Here is a 19,197-nt window from a genome sequence, read left to right on the forward strand (position 1 = left end):
AGTGATATGATTTTTTTTCCAGGTGCGGAGAGGTGCCATAATCTTGCTCAGGGATTTCTGCGCCCACAATAACCGGTAATCCATGAACTTGGTCACAAAATCAACAACACCAATGGTCAATGGCCTTTGGAGAATTGTCGAAAAAGTCGAGCATGAGTGTCTTGGGGCGCGGGAAGATCCACTTAATCATCAAAATACCTGGAAGAATTGTGAATTAATTCAGTAAATTGAGATGAAGGAGTCATGAGATTAGGTAAGCGACCATTTCCCGTATATTCCACTATGAATCTTGGGAGATAGTAAATGTTGAATCCATGCGAAAATCACCAACTTATGCTAATTGGATGTCGTTCAATTTATTATTTGGCATAAACTATCTACCTTTTCTTCTTATGTTCTCTCATGTATCTTTCCCTCCACCAACATATTTATGCTATATTAAATTTTTTTTCATCATCTCTCTCGCTTTTTTTTCCTGGCTGTGGCCAAACACACAAATAAGATAAAGAACGGTACTTGAAAGACCTGAGCATGGAGTCTTTTTCGCGAAAACAACCTTTATATTCGCTTCTCCTTCCTTTCAGGTGCGTTTTGCATGAACAAGAGAGTCACGGCACTGGTTCACAGTTAAATTCGAGGTCGAATGGAGGAAGAAAAGAAGGAATTTGTAACACTTTTGATTTAGGGCCTCATCTGGTTGCTTCCTCTTCTTAACACAAAAAAAAGCAGTGCACCAGAGTGCTCCAGACCGTGATTCTCTCTAGACATCCCACTTCTCATGTTTTATAGCCTTTCGATTTTTTCCGTCATTTTTGCATGCCAACAACCCATTAAAAAAAGAACTTTTAATATTGTCATAATATGATAAAATTACTCCACTGCATTTGTCTTAAATCATCCTCCAACATCACTCATGCAAATTGCCCCACCAAGAAAATAATGCCATAATAATAGTTTCATTTCACTCATCAATCATACGATGTGGTGGTCAATCATTGACTCTGCCAGCTTTTTTTTAACATCATCAATAATCACGACATTTAATTCACTTTACATGAAAACGTAATTCCCTGGTGACAACTTCTATTAATTGGATAAAATCAGCAAAGAAAAAAAGAACCTATGAGCAAAAACATTCTTTGCGTGTACTTCATGGCGACATGAAAGTTAACTATAAAGCTGAGATTAATCTCTCCCAATAATTTTACAGTTTACCTATGGGCACCTTAACTAAGGTGTTAATGCGTGAAAAATTGCTAAACAACCCAAACATTAACGGTAATCAAAGTATAGGTAAATGTCTAAGGCTCTACATTACAGACACTTTACTTGCAATATTTACGTAATAATACTAATAAATTTAAAGAAATAAAAAAAATATTTGGAATTTAAAAAAAAATAGAACAGGCCTGTACTAAACTCTATCGATAGAATTTAGTACATACCTGTTCAAAAATTAAAATTTTTTTCTGGTGGTAAAGATATTTGAAGTACATCCAGTGAGCTTTATTGCACTTGATTTCACGAGGCGGGATTGACAACTCCATCCCTGTGTGAAAAAAAATGTTAATACATGTCTAGAAATCCTGCTTGCGGGAAGGTCTTGCTCCTCTATGGTATGTTGTGTCTGGCCGCATTATTAATATTTTTATACTGCTGAATTGTACTTTCCTATTCCATATAGTAATTTATTCATGATTATCAGTGGAACTTTGTGGCTTTATAGATTACTACAGTCCACCTTCTAAGGTGCAAATGCTTTCAAGTAGGGCCTACATTACAGCAATTTAGTACGAATAGTAGTACTAAAATTGCTGTCGATAAAAGTTCTGAATTTGTTCTATAAATAAGTGGAAGAAAACAATATCAATTATACACATCTCATTAAAACTTAGTACAACATAAAGGAAGGCTCGAAAGACTTAATACTATAACTGGTTCATACTACTTGCAATCCTATACTTGTACTAAACTTAGTAGTGATAATAAAAATACTATATTTACAAAAAAAATAATAATAAACATTTTTTTGTGTTTAGTAAGGGAATAGGGAAAAGCGCGCTACCTTCGAACGACTCAAGCTTTGGAGATTTCAATTTTCTGAGAATTTGAGGCATTGGACTAGTTTTTAAAAATGGGCCAAATTCAACATTGAATAAAAGTGATTTTTGCGAAGCATAAATCGTCCAAATGTAGCGCGCTTTCCCCTATCCAAAAATTCCTGAAAATATATTCTTAAATATTGTGTACATTCATGTACTAAAACAATAAAAAATAAAATTAACAATTTTCAAAAGATTGAAGGAACATTTATAAATGTCTTCAAAGTACAATACAATATTTGGGTTGGGACATTCATCTATTAAACTTGTTATTTAGAATAGACTAGCCTAGCCCAAATTTTTAGTACTGTGTTTTTGAAGAAAAAAAAACTGTATTCCATTCAGAATAGGTTTCGAATTAAGCTAATCTACCCTAAGCTTTACCCCGAAATAGGCTGATATTTATTGTATATTTATTAAAAAAATTTCTAATCCGAAATTAAATATTTAGTACATTCACGTACTAAACCAAATACAGAGCAAAATTTGAAGTTTTTTGAATAAATCCAAATATAATATTATATATGTATTGAATGCAAAAGAGTAGTTTTAGAGTGAACTGAAGATTTAGTACTTGCGAGTACTGAACCCTGTACTAATGACTTTTTGTAAAATCGATCGCTCGGAACAAGAAACGAATAACTCGCAGTGGATAAATTTTACAGGAGAACGATTTGAAGCTGAGATTTTACATGCAGAGTATAGGATTTTTAAGATTTAAAATCTCTATAACTTTGAAAATCATTATCCTTCAAGTGTAATATTTACAGGGAAGGTAGATGGTGTAAAGAATTATAAAAAAAACGAAAAAAAACTATTTTTGTAAGAAATCGAGTTGTTCGACAAATTGTGTTATCACACTTGCACATTAAAATTTTAATATAATTCACATTAATTGTCGCTGGTGAGAGTCCAAATGTGTAATTTGTGTATTTGAATCATTTTATATTCAAAATTTGATCTATTTGTTGATAAAAAGGTAGACTTGGCCCGCAAAATTTGATATAAATTGATTTATAGCATTAATGCGAAAAATTAATGCGATTTTCTCATTATTTTTTTAATGTGAAAAATATTTATGCTTTAGGTAAATTTAAACTTATTTTTGCAGGCCAAGTCCACATCTTTATCAATAAATAGAAAAACTTCAAATATTAAGTGACTTAAAGACACAAATAACATATTTGGACGCTCACAAGCGACAATTAATGTGAATCACATTAAAATTTTAATGTGCAAGTGTAATAACGCCGTTATATTCTGAGTGGTCGAAGTTGTGTCTGTTGAGTAAATTCAACTTATATTATGGGAGTATTCAAAATTTTCTGATATGGCATGTATGTACTAAACAATCACTCCTTGGTTTAACAGTTAAGATCAAAGTACAAATAAGTAATAACACAAGTATCGACACACATTTTATTTTTCGTAGATAAAAGCAAAGAGTAAAGAAAATTCTATTATCAAAAATGTTCTTAGTACATGTATGTACTAAAATATCCGAGATAACTGGATTTTTAAATCATACTACAATATAATAACAATAAAATAAAAGACCACAAGCAATGCAAAAAAAATGTTTTCTGCTCTTTAGGTTTGGTATATCTCTGTTTAAGGGGAAATTTTTTACAGTACTAAATTAGAAGAGTGGCCTTATCTTTGTGGTAAAAGTCAAAATATAATCGAAATTTACAACCAGTTTAAGATCAGTGCAAGATTTGTAAACCAGTGAGAATAAAATAGAGGAAATTAAATTCTTGACATTAAATTATTTTTTAATGTTACTAATTTTTGTATGCGAGAAGTCCTTTAGGAGAAAACGGTCTTCGGAAATACTAACATAAGAACGCGGAAATTAAAAAAATCCGAATTTAACGTAGATGATACCTTTTAATTAAAAGAAATTATGAGTGTCACTTTCATTCTCCCCCGTTGATAATTGCAGTGAAAACTTTTGAAAGAAATCCCTATGTTGAGATGAACTCATTAATCTGTTTACAATCTCGTCTCGTTTGCTCCACATTGTTACTGTTGTGCCAAGGATGGGATGAGCCTTACACAAAAAAAAAGTTTATTCAGAAAAATCCCCCGATGTAAGAGATATCAGAAGCCATGGATGGAGACACTAATGGCTCCTGCTTTCATGTTGAGTTTTGTTGGATGGAAAGTCCATGTATACAACTTTAGTAGCACCTAAAGTATTAATTTCATGTCTTCACCAGTTTCTATGACTCAGTCATAAAATGCCGCAATTACACTCTTCATGGACCGACGTCACTTGAGGGCTCCTTCGCGTATTCAGACTAAACATGATGTAAGTTCTCTCCTGTTTTATGGACCTTTTTTCCAACTCAACCAAAGTATCAAATGACTCTTGGTAACAATATTATTATCCGTTTGTTTGCATCTGCTGCAGTGATCAATCTTGTCGAAGATGATTCAATGATGAAATAATAAATCGTCTTCGAGAAAATGCAATTAATACGTCTATAAATAAATCGACGATAGTGTTTCATCTAAAAAAATATCAAGATTGACGAGGAAAAACGAAAGCTTTTATGTACTGCTGATGATGCAGGAAAACTTCAATTAACTCTCAAGACGATAAAGAATAGAATTAATGTTATATATATATATAGCAATGGCATTTACTACCAGAAGACTTCAACAACTCTATTTTATTTCAATGCATATTTTACTTTGTCGAAAATGTAATACAAAATTTTACTAAAAGCCATACCGCAAGTCATTGAACTTTAAAAAATTTAATAATTATTATTATTTTGATAGATTAATTCCAAAATAAAAAAAGGCTTTTACTTTTTATTATTTGGTTTGACGCCCGATTAAACAAGTGCAAAAAATCAATAAAAAATTATTGGTTTCCACAATGTATATTAGTATTTTATGGCCAGTGCATAAAAATACATTTATTTTTGGAATAATAGCTCAAAGGACTTTTACCAATACAATTTGAGTCTTTATATTATATACATACATACATTTGTTGTTAAATGGCCGTGTTTACATTTTACTATAGTCAATTTCCCATAAATTAAAAGCAATGAACTGAAAAAAAAATTAATGTAAGTATCACAGAACCTTTTTGTGAGTTAGGGAGAAGTGGGGTACCTTTGAAAGTAGGGCACCTTTGAAATTGGAATCACCTATGTTTAAATGGAATTGAGCCATATAAAAATGTAATTTAGCTTCTCTATCTGTTTGTGCACCAAATTTATATTATGATAAGGCTCAATTTCATTTAAAAATAGGTGAAAAATCCAAATTTCAAAGATGCCCCACCCAAGAAGCAAAATAGCTGCCTTATAGAACCAAGTATTAGACAAGTCTTTTAGTGCACTTTTAAAAGACTTAAAGTGAAAATTTTCTGTTGAAATTCCTATAGCAGCTCTTAAGATCCTTAAGAGTGCGCCACTTTAATTATAAGTTAATCTTAGTGATGGAAGCAAGAGAGTTATAAGTAAATAAATAGATTTTTGGTTCTATAGTGCTTTACTTAGGGAATTCCACAAGACTATTTTAAGAAAAAAAAAATTCTGCTTGGGCACTTTCCCCTAATTCTGAACAAAAATATAATAATTATAAAAAGATGATTTTCTTTAAATGGTAAATATCTCAAGCAATTTCATTATTAACGCTCCTCAGAAAAAAATTAAACAATTTTGATTAAAAAATCGACATCCTTAACTTGAAAAAAAATCACGGTCGACACCTTCAAATTTTTAGTAGGGGAAAGCGTGCTACCTTCGGACGATTTAAGCTTCGCACAATTCATTTTTTTAACCACCTCTAAACAGCGTCTGATCATATGGTCGTAGAAGAAAAACTTTCTTGTCTCATCAAATACAGCACCGTGAGAATAGTGCCAAAAAAATTTTTTCCTAGTTGAAACGCCCTACTGTATACATACATAGGTCCTAATCGATTATAAAGGAGAATGGTCAAAAGTAGATGGGCGATGGTCCCGGAATCGCCACAAACGAGAGTAGGCGCATTTTGTAGGTACTGATATAAGATTAAAACATTGCCGGAACCCAGGACGATAAACGCTGGGAGTCCTTGTAAAATAGCGTTTATCCTTCCGAAATATCGCTGTTTTGAGAACGAATGACTCAAGAACGACTAAAGCGATGTTGATGAAATTCGGTATAGGGTCAGTGTATTACTTAAACTTTTTATTCATGCATACCAACCCCTCCCCTGACCCTCCATTCTTGTAGCCCCCATACAAAATGAGGCCATTTTATCTTACGACTTCTCTCTAAAAAGAGGTACAATGCTGAAATACGGCATGCGAACAAGGCTTAAAGATAACTTTTTAACCATACATACCGAACTATTCTTCCATCATCCCTTCTGGTAGCCCCCATACAAAATGAGAGCATTTTACCTTATAATTCCTTTCTGAGAGGAGGAAAAAAGCTAAAATTCGACATGGGAACAAAGCTTAGGGAAGACTCTTGAACTAGCATACCACCCCAACACCCACCTGTCTGATAGTGCCAATATAGAAAGAATTCCTTCGCACAAGGTGTTATTAATCCACTGAATTGCATATTAGTACAACTTCTGTAGACAATAAATCGGGAAGCAACTCCAAAACCTTGATTACAATATCAAAAAAATCACCACTAATGCCAATTAGATTATACAATGAGGATATGTTTCTATCTTTCAAGTACCAACAGATCTTAATGAGGCGAAAAATAAAATATGAAAAATCTGGAAAATGATTGTTAACATTATTACTTATTCATTTTTTTCATTCAATCAAGTTCGATCAAAAAGTTTTTCGTGAGGATTGTTGAAAATGTCTCTTTTCAGAAAGGAGTTATAAAGCAAAATGCTCCCAATTTGTATGGGGGCTATTAGAATGGAGGGTGGGGAGAGGGGGTGGTATGCATGGATAAAAAATTTAAGTAATACACTGACCCTATACCGAATTTCATCAAGATCGCTTTAGCAGTTCTTGCGTAATTTGTTGTCAAAATAGTGATTTATCGGAAGGATAGAGGCTTTTTTACAAGGACTCTCGGCGTTTATCGTCCTGGGTCTTAAATTTACTTACAATGGGTTAAAGTTTTACCACGGGGCAGTGGACGCTAAATCCACAAATATTTTACTTTTACAAAATTGAATCACATTTTCAAATTTTTATCGATTAAATTAATATATTTGTTCATCTATGTAAAATTGGTACGAAAGTAACTTAAAATTTGAATATTTATTAAAATATTTGAATGAGAAAAATGTTTAAAGACGCGGATGTAAATTCAAGAAGCATATCAAATAATAGGGCTCTAAAGAACCACTAGTTTTTCTATCAAAATTACTTATGAATAAATTAAATTAAAGTAATTGTAAGCTTTAATATATTTCTACGCAGATTTGGATATGATGCATCATCCAGGAAGAATAAGTCAAAATGATGAATTTCCCTCCTAAAAAAAAGAGACCTTAAAGTATTCAATTAATCTACATAGAAGCACTTACAGTATCGTCATCATCCAGCATTAACGAAGTCAAACAAGTGAAAACAGATTAATTGAATAAAAAGTTCCCATAGTGAGTTAAAGAGCTATAAAATTCCCAGAATCACTCTTGAATGGAGTATAACTGGTGTGACTCCCTTTTTGCGCCAAATTCTCTTCCTCTAAGTGTCTAGGTCATTGAAAGTGATCTCCGATTGTAAAGTTTGGCGTTCGAAACAATGAGGTAACATGGAGAATGACGGGCATTGAGGTGTTCCATTTGGTTGTAATTTGACAATTTGTGTTAGATATTAAATGGTAGATAAGACGGTATTAAATCATAGAAGCTTACATAATCATACATCTTAGGCTATGATTAGATTTAGAGGAGGTATAAAAATGCTCAGAGATTAATTGTTCTTTACACTGATGGTGTTTGTCTAAGGAATCACCTGTGAAGTCATGCTTTTTGCATTGTACCAAGTTTTTTTTTTCATACCGGCACAACTCATCTCTTGTTGAGTTCTTGATCATCAGTCTATAATGGGATTAGAAGATCAGAGTGCTGAAGCCACGGTGGATGATATTCAATGGCGCCTGGACCTTGATACATCGAATTTGACGGCCAGCAATTATCACACGAGTATGAATTACGAGTGGAATTTGCAGATGTTTGCCACTTTTCTAGACAAACTCCGGCTTATCTGCTAATCAATTGGCCTTTTTTCCCATCCCACACATCCCATTGTGAACTCAAGATGATAATTTAAAGGTATACTCACTTTCATATTGGATTATTTCTGGAAATCACTTAATCTTTTCACTCCTCATGATAGAGTGGCAGAAGAGAAATAAAGAACAATTTGAGGCAATTTTTCATGCGTCGAGATATGTTTTTTTCTTCCGCACGAGAAAACTGACCTATCCACAGAATTCTCCGTGATGAAGATGCCTCCTGCGGCATGTACCAGGGTCACTTGAGCAAGTGTCAGTATTTTTTTCTTGCTGTCCCATCCTCCTGCCCTGCAGAATGCCACAACTCACAATCTGGTGGTATGAGACAAAGGGGGCAAAGAACGCATCATTTTCATTAAATTCTCTTCCCTTCCACCACACACTAGAGGGTGGTCCGCAAAGTTAGTGGACTGTTATGGCATTCACATATTACAATGCCTATTATATATTATATAATATGTGTATACCCTTCTGTGGCAACCGATATTATCAGCCTAATAATGAAGTAATTTCCCCAAATCTTTAATGAGAACTTTAATGCTTCATGTTAAGTTATTTTGCCAAAATTCATAAGAACACACAACAAACCCTGGAGGAATATTAAAAAAAGGCCTGCAATATTCTGAACATGAACATGGAATTCTCCTCTTAACTGGAGAGTTTTTTACTTACTTTATTGCTTAGCTTAGCTTTAAAAATATTGTTCTTTTATATTAAACTTTGTTCCTAAATGAACGCATTTTACCTAAAACGTTCCTATTTGATTTGAAAAAAAAAATCCAGAGAATTTATGTTTTCTCAAATTAAAAGACTTGAATTTTCTTCAAAGTAATCGATCCTGGAAAATATTCTTATAAGAGAATTGGAGGAAATTCAAAGTTCTTAATATCAAAAGAAGATAACCCTTTGAAGAATACTGAGAAAAAATAACATTGCAAAAAATAGATTCAATGTAAGGGAAACTGATTCAGCTGTGAGCATGGGGTAGCTGTAAGCACTTGTAGAGTGTACGGCTTATTCGCCACATGTCAACCCTGTCGACGGCTGTATCCCACTAATCTAAATCCTTTATTCCTTTGACACGCCCAACCTCTACCATCCTTATGGGTGCTGAAAGGTTGCTTTGGGGCTCCTACTGTTAGGTAAGTGTCCTCAATCTTCAATGAGTGTGCATCAGTCTCCGTGAACCGTTTACTCTCACAAGGGAGGTCATCGCGTCATCAAATTCTGATTGGCTTCATATTAAGAACATAGATGGGGATGGGCATCATAAGGATTGTGTCATACTCAAAAAGTGCTAAAAAATTTTTCTTTTAAGAAAAGCGACCAGAATGATTGCATGCAAAACTGTATATGATAAAGAAAATCCTAGAACCAGCAGATTCAGCAGTGGCGCAGTGGGCAAGCGGACGGTGTTTATAACGCAAAGGTCTCGAGTTCGATTCTTGCTTAGCGCCGTTTTATTTTTTATTTATTTTTTTATTCCTATTATTTTTTTTAATCATATACATTTATTTATCGTTTTTTTTAATCACTGACCGTTTTGTTTTGTAATTAATATAGCAATATTTGCTTTGCACTGTAATATACTTCTAATATGAATGTTTAACTCAAGTAGCGTTTTAAAAGCTCTTTTACGCGTTTGCTAATTTTAATTTTTTTTAAGGAATAGAAATTAAGAATTCATCCTCATATGGTCTTATTTGTCCTAGATTTTGTCCTAGAGATTGTTTAGAACATCCAACAAACCTTCGAGAAGTGGCCTAAATCTCGTCTAAACACCGCATTATTCTGAGGAAACGATGTGACTGAAGTATTTTATTAAATTAAATACTAGAATGCACGTAATAATATTAAAACTTATATTAAAGTCTCTTGTGTATTTTATTATTTTACAGAATTTCATTTTGAAGCTGTATTTATTATTTAGTCTTAAGGTTTTGAGCCTTAGTGCTATGATTTATTTATTTTTAATTTGATTATTTTTAACAATTAGAAACCGCATGGAATCAGGTATGGAATGTAGGAGAAGTAGGGCATCTCTTAAATTGAGCTTTTTCTCAAATTTTTAAATAGCGGTGTGCTTTATCATCATTCAATTCACGTTCATAGTTGCTTTGTCAGTTTCATTTAAAAATAGGGTAGAGTAAGTACTTTTCGCCACCTTAAGGTTTGACACCCTTATAATTCTTACACTTTTTGTCGAAATAAAATGAAATTTTGTGTACAAGTGCTTTGAAGCATTGGCTATCTATTGAACCAGGGGACTTTCCGGGAACTTTTGAGTATCTGGTTGAAAAAGTACATTTCCTGCAACAATGCATGTTTCAGTACTTTTCGCCACCTTTTAAACACTTTTTCGCCATTGTGTAAGCACTTTTTCACCACTTGTTTTCAATTGATTTTTAAGAAGCAGCAGCTTCCGAAAACCCCCAAAACTACACGGCACAGTACTATTCATATTTACTACCGATACGAGACAATTATAAGAGTATTTCGAATGATTTTTTGCACATTTTTTGTTTGCGACAAAAATCAATTGACAATTACGTCTGTTTCAACTAAATTCCACGAGGTGCGCCACTTGTAAAATGCTTGGAAAAATGAGTGGCGAAAAGTACTTACACAGCCGAAAAAAGTAAGCCCTATTTCACCACATCCGTATTTCCTTATTTTTTTGCAAAACTTATTAAAAAATGATATTAGAGCGAAGCTTAGTTAATAACAAAGTGACTTTCAGTGAAAAAATATCAAGTACTGTACTGCAAAAACATAAAATATTGCAAGACAATTTGTCTGAGCGTTGACAAGTTTATTAAGAACTCCATATTTTTTTGGTGACTGTTCACGTTCACCTTGTCGACAATTTCTTCAATTAACTTGCAAATAATCTAGTCGGTGGAGCACCAGTTATGGTTTTCTGATCCGTTGGACTAGAGGTTACGAAGTAATAGTCATTTCGTAGTTCCATGAGCTCATAATTCCCTGAAAAAGTGATTTTATTTGTAGGTGGCGAAAAAGGGCTTACTGGCGAAAAAGTACTGACTCTACCCTAGGAGAAAAAGCCCAATCTCAAAACCGCCTCACCTCCTTTAAAAAAAAAACTTTTATATTGAATTGTAAGTATTTTTTACTATATTTTAGTAAGCAGTTTAGGTTTTTTTTACCTTTTTGTGCATTTTGATAATTCTTACAGATGATAATAATATTTTCGCCAACCATTTTTTTTTATTTAGCTGAGATTTTTTACAATCCCAGATTTTATCATTATAAATCCTAAATTTTTATGTTGAAATTCACACGTAGGTAATGACCTAATTTTATTTGATTTACAAAGTTGTGTGGATATTTAAAAAAAAATATTTAGAATAACATTCCAAGAAGAAAACAAGTTTTGAAAGGTTCACAAATAAATTGCGTTTATTGTAACAAAAGATATTATAAAAATGAATCATTTTTTATTCCATGAAATCATAAAAGCGAGAGATATATGCTTGGTTTATTGCATTTGAAATCTGGGAAATATTCTTTCTCACATTATAATCAGAAGTAAAATATAAGAAATTGGTGATCTTTTGTGCAATGGCTTTAGAATTCTTTTAAAATATCTTTTTTCATATTTCAATAAAACGTTTAGAAACATTTCTTTTATCCTTGATATTTAGTTAATAAATTATAGAAAATGATTATATTTTTCTTTATCAATTAGGAAAAAAATGAAAAATGAAATAAGTAATCTTATAAAACTTTGGGGGTGATACTAACCTTGAGAAATACAACAAGTTTTAGTTTTAATATTTTCTGGTTTTGGACCTTTTCTCCTAATATCTTTGAAAGTATTCCGTATTTTTATTTAAATTATTCTTACACTACTCATTGTTCACTTAGCCCTTAGTTTCTATTAACACATTTCACATATTCATCCTACAGAAACTTAAAACAATGAGTAAACTTGTAAGTTTAATAGTTCTATTGAATGGTTATGGAAAACATAGTAATGGTCATGCCCTGTAGAACTTGAGTAACTAAATTGACTAACTAGCTATTACTAGATTAAACAGCTTTCTAGTTCTAAGAATATAGGAAAACATCCAAGATTAGCTTTCGAACAATCTTGATATCTGACAATTTAGATATTATTCTTTTTCTATGTTTCCATAGAAATTTATAATCTATGTTATTTTGGATGTTGTTTTATTTCCAGTTTCCCACAATTTAGAACCAATTTTTCCAATCTATTCACTTATTCACTTAGCCCTTAGTTTCTATTAATACATTTCACATATTCACCCTGAAGAAACTTAAAACAATGACTAAACTCGTAAGTTTAATGATCCTATGGAAAGGTTATGGAAATCATAGTAATGGTAGAACTTAAGTAACTAAATTGACTAACTAGCTATTACTAGCTTAAACAGCTTTCTAGTTCTAAGAATATAGGAAAACATCCAAGATTAGCTTTCAAGCAATCTTTATTTCTGACAAATTACAGAATATTCTTTTTCTATGTTTCCATAGAAATTTATAATCTATGTTATTTTGGATGTTGTTTTATTTCGAGTTGCCCACAATTTAGAACCAATTTTTCCAATCTATATAGGCTAAAGTGGTACAAGTTGGACAGTGGTACAAGTTGGACAATGGTACAATTTGGACAGAGCTTTTTATCTTGATAAATATAGTAGGGGAGACCGGGGAGGTTTGGGACAGGGGTAGTGTGGGACAAGCTGATTTTTTCAATTAATTTTTGAAATAAATGGGATTTAACCATTACTGTATCGTAGGCAATATTAAGATGTATCTTGACTAAAAGAATGGATATCCTCAGTTTTATTGTTTTAATTCTATGAACATTTTTTTAAAAATTGATAAAAATTGTATATTTTGACGTCTCAGTTTTTCTCTTTGTATTTTATATCAGCGATATATAATCAAAACTTTTTTATCTCATTAGATAGCAGTGTAATCTGGGAACATATTTTAATAAAAGTTTCAGAGATTATACGCTCTTGTTTTTTACTTAAAGTTTTTAAATACCAAAACTACACGTGGGGATGTTTGGGACACCTGAAAGGGGATAAATGGGACGTTGATTTTCGACAAGATTGTAGGTGGTATGCAATTGTTTATTGTCAAAATGAAGAGTAATGCCCAGTTTCTACTGGAAATCTCCTTCTTGTACAAAGTTTATCAGTGCAGCAGATTTCTCTAACTACAGGGACAATTAAACCATCAATGTCTAGGGAATCAATAATTTCTTCTCCAGAGGATATTCGATCTTTGCCCAATCTAGTTAAAAACTATTTTTTTCGAAAATTTCTCGAACAAATTCTCCAGAAAAGGCAAGGCGAGAGCTAGCAGAGAATTAATGATAAAACAGGTACGATGCAGTTGTCGTAAAATCAAACAGGAATCCATCAATGAGTTCAAAACTAAGAGTTGCAAGAAAATCTACTCGCTTGAGGAATTTGATAATCATGATTGCAATATTTAGAATAAAAAAAAAGAAAAGAAAAGTAGATGGAAAATAAGAAGAAAATACTTTAAATAATTGATTGACATTGACAATAAATGACTACTGTACAAATAAAATTGATATTAATTTCTAAGTGTAAATAAAAGATGAACCATTTTTATTTCTACTAGACATATTTTTAATGTGGTATTTAAAATTAATCAACGTGTTCCAGTAATACAAATTATGCGAGAAAAAACGCGTCCCAAACATCCCCTTTTGCGTCCCATACTGCCCCATATCGGGGAGGTTTGGGACAAAACGTCAAGTAAAATGATTTATCTTCTCCAAGAAAACTCAGTTGTTTTCCAAGTTCTATCGAGTACTTTTTATAAAGTCAATACCCATAAGTATCCCATAGACCGCATAAAATTGTAATACACTATCGTGGTTTTTTGGAATACTGTCTCAAAGTCAAAACATGAAAAAGTGTCCCAAACCTCCCCGGTCTCCCCTACTGCATTTTTATTTGTATATTTTTAATGCTTTAGTTTTATAATTTGGTTTCTAGTGCTTAAAAACAAATTTTGTACTGTATTTATCAAGAAAAAAGCCATGTCCAACTTGTACCGGCGAATTGTCCAACTTGTAACACTAATTCCAAATTATACACTTTACCCTAATCAGATAATAAATTAAAATTGACTTAAATCTTGCTAAATTTTTAGTTATAAGCTCAATTTAAAACATAGAAAAAGATAGAAATTAAACAATAAGTCCTTAATGTATTTTGAAAGGTTTTCACTTTTTATAATTGGTCCCTCACATTCCAGAAGAGTTCTAAATAAAAATTTGTTTGAAAGCGACAGATTCCATGTGAAAATAAAACATAGAAAAAACATAGAAAAACATAGAAAATAACTAAATAATGTATTTGTCGTTCAAGAGTGACGCATTTAAACAGAGATGTTCCTTTGCTAGGCCACTGACTTGGAGACCAACCCACGGAATGTCTAGTGAAGATCTCACCACCACAATTCCAAGATAGTCGTGTCGCCAATAAAATTGATCAACTTATTGGATTTGGTCATAAATGGGAATAGAAAAACATTTTTGGACATTAAGAACTTATGCTCAAATGATGCTGAAGGCGATCATGGAGGGATGCAATGGCATGGGTATTTGAGGGAGTATGAATTAGCTTGTTGGGTGGTTAGAAGACAACAGACGATGGGTAAATTGTCGTGGCAAATATCGCAAAGTATAAAGTGAATAAGGTTAAAAATCTGAGAGAGACACTTAATCACCATTGCCCCGATGGACAAGAGAATCCAGTGTTTTGTGGTGGGGAGCTTTGAGACTTTGCGACTTCTTGGCAAAATTCTTCCACTTCCAACCGACCAAGAGCATCGTCGCTCCTGCCGATGATGATGATGGGCTCTGGCGCGAGAATACAAACACAAACTCCCGTGTTCTGATGCTCTCGCTCCCCCAAAGGAAAAGGTATATAAGAACCCACCGTGAGGCGCGATTGAGCAATACTCTTCGGCGGTCAGAGACGCGATGCGGTAGTTTCTCCCAGATCACGGATCAAAAGCCCAACATAGAAAAGTTCTGATCCAACCACCCCCTTAAACCGCGCTAAGTCCGGAAAAGTGTTTACTCTCTGGGGCCATCAGTGCCAAAGTGTTCGTGCATTTCACAAACAGTTTCGAAAAGCTCTGTGAAAAGATTTTTCCCAAAAAAAAAGAGAAAACTCACCCTCTTGTGCACCATGGAAATCAATTGATTTTTCCACCACGAAAAACTTTTCATCCGATTTTGGACTTACGAGTGAAAGAGTGCTTTTTTTGCGGGGGAGATTTGTGCCGAAGGAAAAATTGTATTTGTTAGCAAATATCTCATCTGGGAACTAAAAAAAACAGTGAATTACCAAGAGATATCATTGATAGGAGGTACGTGATTTTTATTCACAAACAAATATTGCAACAAATAAATTCCCCATGACAATAAAATTATTGCTCGGAAATTACTTTTTCTCCATTGACACAAAAATTATTGCAAGATGAACCTTGAAGTATACAACTCAATAAACTCACCGCATAGTTAACAAAAAAAGCAAAATCTCAATTGATAAATTGACTATCTTTATTCTTCTTTTAATAAGCAAGACATCTTCATTGTTAAACATACAGGAAGAATTATCTTAGTGAAAAATTATGTGTAATTTCTCACCCTCAATTAGTCTTAAAAGTGCCGAGATGAAAAAAAAATTCCAAAATCATCATATTAAAGCTCATTATAGAGTGTTGGGCAGTTTATGTTGGTGGAATATACTAAAATCCTGGTTGACAGAAAAAGTGCTAAAAAATTAGTTATAATTGCAGAACCATGAAGACCAATTTTCCATTTAGTGTAAACATAATTAGCAATTGAGCAATCAAAAGTGCTTCTTCAAGCTGAAAATTTTCGTTTTTTTTCTGCTAACATCTCAATGACCACCTAATACGATTAAAAAGTCATTAAAAGTGGTGTCTCACGTTTGATTTACTCAAGCACTCTACTCAATTTCTTGTACACATCGAAAATGATTAATTGCTCATCTTCGGTAGCCAAATCCAATTGTTGAAAGACAAACAATCCGGAAATTGTCCACGATAAATCACTTTTGAGAGGGAGTTTATTGAAGGGTTAGGGGAGTATGGGGCAATTTCTTACTTATCATTTTTTCACAACAATTTTTCAAGATGAATATGAACTGTATTCAAGCTAAAAGTATGTAGCACAATTCCTAAACGAGCAATATAAAAAGGTTTCCAGGCTTTGCACATACTCTGGCTTCGAACACTTAATATTTTTTTCATATTCCTTTATTGAATCTGACCTATTTTACCAGGAAATGTGTGACTTTAGACTATCTATTAAAATTATATAAGGGAATATAGGCATGGTTCGCACAGAGTGAACCTTCAAACGATGCGAATTTTCTCTTTGTTTGCAAAGAACTGACCTACCATTTCTCATCTCGTTTCACGAGCTCAATAATGATCTATCTTATGGCAAAGAAACGACGAACTAGCTCTTTGAAAACAAAGAGAAAATTTGCGTTATTTGAAGGTTCACTCTGTGCGAACCATACCTACATTCCCCTAAATCGGATTAATTAAAGGAATACGGGAAATATATGAAATGTTCGAAGCCACAGTGTGTACGAAGCCTGAAAGCTTTCCCCTATTTTCGAAAATCCCACGATAAGCAACCCATCTATCCTCTAAAGACAAAAAAGATACGTGATGCCATGAAGCAATGAGAAAATAATAAAATTATGCCATTGATCCATTGCATACCTCTTATTGCACAACATTTATGCTGGAAGCTTTCACCTTGACAGTGAATGTGCTAATCGTAGGCCAGACGAGAAAAACTTGCGCAACTTTCCCATTGAAACATTTATCGGTGTCTCGTGCCAACTTTTAACGATTTTACCTTCTTGCACCGAACACTGAGACAAATCCATTGGTGAACCATCCCATCGACATCTTCAATTTCTGCTATCGCGGATTTGGTTATGCGAAATTCTCTTAATCCACTAACGGGCTAATCCCACAGAAATTGACTCTTAATAAAAATTTAAATATTTCAATATAATCAAAGAATTACTCAACACACAATGTCAATGGCCGATAAAGCGAGTAAATATTAAAAGCTGAAACCAAAGAAATTTCCGCTTTATTGAAAAAGGTATACAAAAGTGATTTTTTGAAAGTCATCCGACTCACCTCTTTCTGGCAAAACTTGATCTTTTTTTTCGCAGAATGCAATAATTGAGATCGAGTAAAAACTGTGCCAAGTTTGCCCATCACTTATTCTTACATTAATTTTATCGGAGGGAACATCTTGAGAATAAAATTTTGGCAATTGCGCCAGCATTTTCTTGGACGATTTGTCCTCATTAATGTGGTCATTAAGATTTTTTTACACCTCATTCAAGGTAGAAGAATTTTTCGGGCAAAAAAAAAAGTATGAATCTGCACTTTTATCGATGAATATCCTTAGAATAGAGCCTCGGTATCACGGTATCAGTGTGGATAAATATAAATTGTTCATTTGGGAAACACATTCCTAAATTCTGAAATAAAGGAAGCTTAAGGTTTTAAGATAAATACTTAGTAGCAGTACCAATAATTTCTTGTTCTGAATTGAAAATTAAATATTTAATATACAACAAACTTAACCTAAAATATTTTTAGTAGTTTAGGATTTGAAAGGTCTTCTAGATAAGAGGTAAAATTAAAGACCACTTAAAGATGTTCGATATATTTTTCAGCTTAGTCGTTGTAAAGTTTGTTGAATTTTAGTTCAATACGTCTTTGATTTTAAAGGCGTATTTAAGTATGGCATTGTATAAATGAGCAGTAACAAGAAAATTGAAACAGTGATATTATCGTCCAAATTTTGGCAAAGGGAAAATAAAGGGCTTTTCATTCTATCTGCAACAAATTTAAATATTAAATATATAAATTAGACCCATTTTTGTAAAAAATGAAGTTTTTTACCGAATATAATTAGATATTTTACTGCTCATTTGTTTTTGCCTTTAAATATTTGTTCACATTAAAGGTCATCTCAGAATTAAAAGATTAATTAATTGAAATATAAATTTTGGATTTGTGAAAAAAAATTACGAATAATTCAGTTAACATTAAATTAAAAATTCCAACAATTTTATTTAAAAGAAATTTACTATAACAACATTTTAAATAAATTTAAGTCCCTTAAATTGATAAAATATACTCAAACCATTCTGAAAAAATATATATTCAGAAAAAATTTACCTTTTTTAGGAAATTCACGAAGAACAAGAATTCTTTAAAGATAAATGTTTAATATTTTGCAAATGCCTCATGTGTGGATTTATTTATTATCAATTCCAAAAGAGCTTTTATAATCATTTCTAAATCCTTACATTTTTGTCAAACTAATGGCTTAAATATTTTAAATCTTTTTCTTAATCTAAAACAATAAATCTGGGTAAATGAAATTGAGTTTAAAATGGTTTGAAAACGAGAATTACAAAGGAAACAGTGAATATCGTGTCATTTCCACCTATAACCCTTTAAACCTATTTAATATGAACATTCTTTCATAAATTCCTTATGTTTTTGTTGCATCTATCTATAAATAAACATCACAGTCACTTTTTTACAGATGCTTATAGTCAAAAATCATAGAAACACTTACGCATAATACTTCTTCGGTACAGTTCTAATTAAAAGATAATTAGAGCCAATTATTTGACTGATAATTTCCAATAAATTAGCACTCTACTCTTCTTTTATTACGCAAAATTTATTGATTAAATTCCAGGACTTTACGCCGGAACTTCAATTTATTTTTGATCCGATACTCGATT

General features: G+C 32.5%; 1 protein-coding gene across 1 annotated transcript in view; it reads left to right on the plus strand.

Annotated features, from left to right (window-relative positions):
* Window positions 1–15,317: 15,317 nt before the first annotated feature.
* Window positions 15,318–19,197, plus strand: part of LOC129798175 (mucin-2) — a 68,941-nt gene continuing 65,061 nt past the window's right edge. Inside the window, exon 1 of the mRNA XM_055841184.1 lies at window positions 15,318–15,739. The gene's annotated coding sequence lies outside the window, so the exon portion shown is untranslated. The remainder of the gene's footprint in view (window positions 15,740–19,197) is intronic.

This window comes from Phlebotomus papatasi, chromosome 1 (assembly GCF_024763615.1).
Source record: "Phlebotomus papatasi isolate M1 chromosome 1, Ppap_2.1, whole genome shotgun sequence".
NCBI lineage: Eukaryota > Metazoa > Arthropoda > Insecta > Diptera > Psychodidae > Phlebotomus > Phlebotomus papatasi.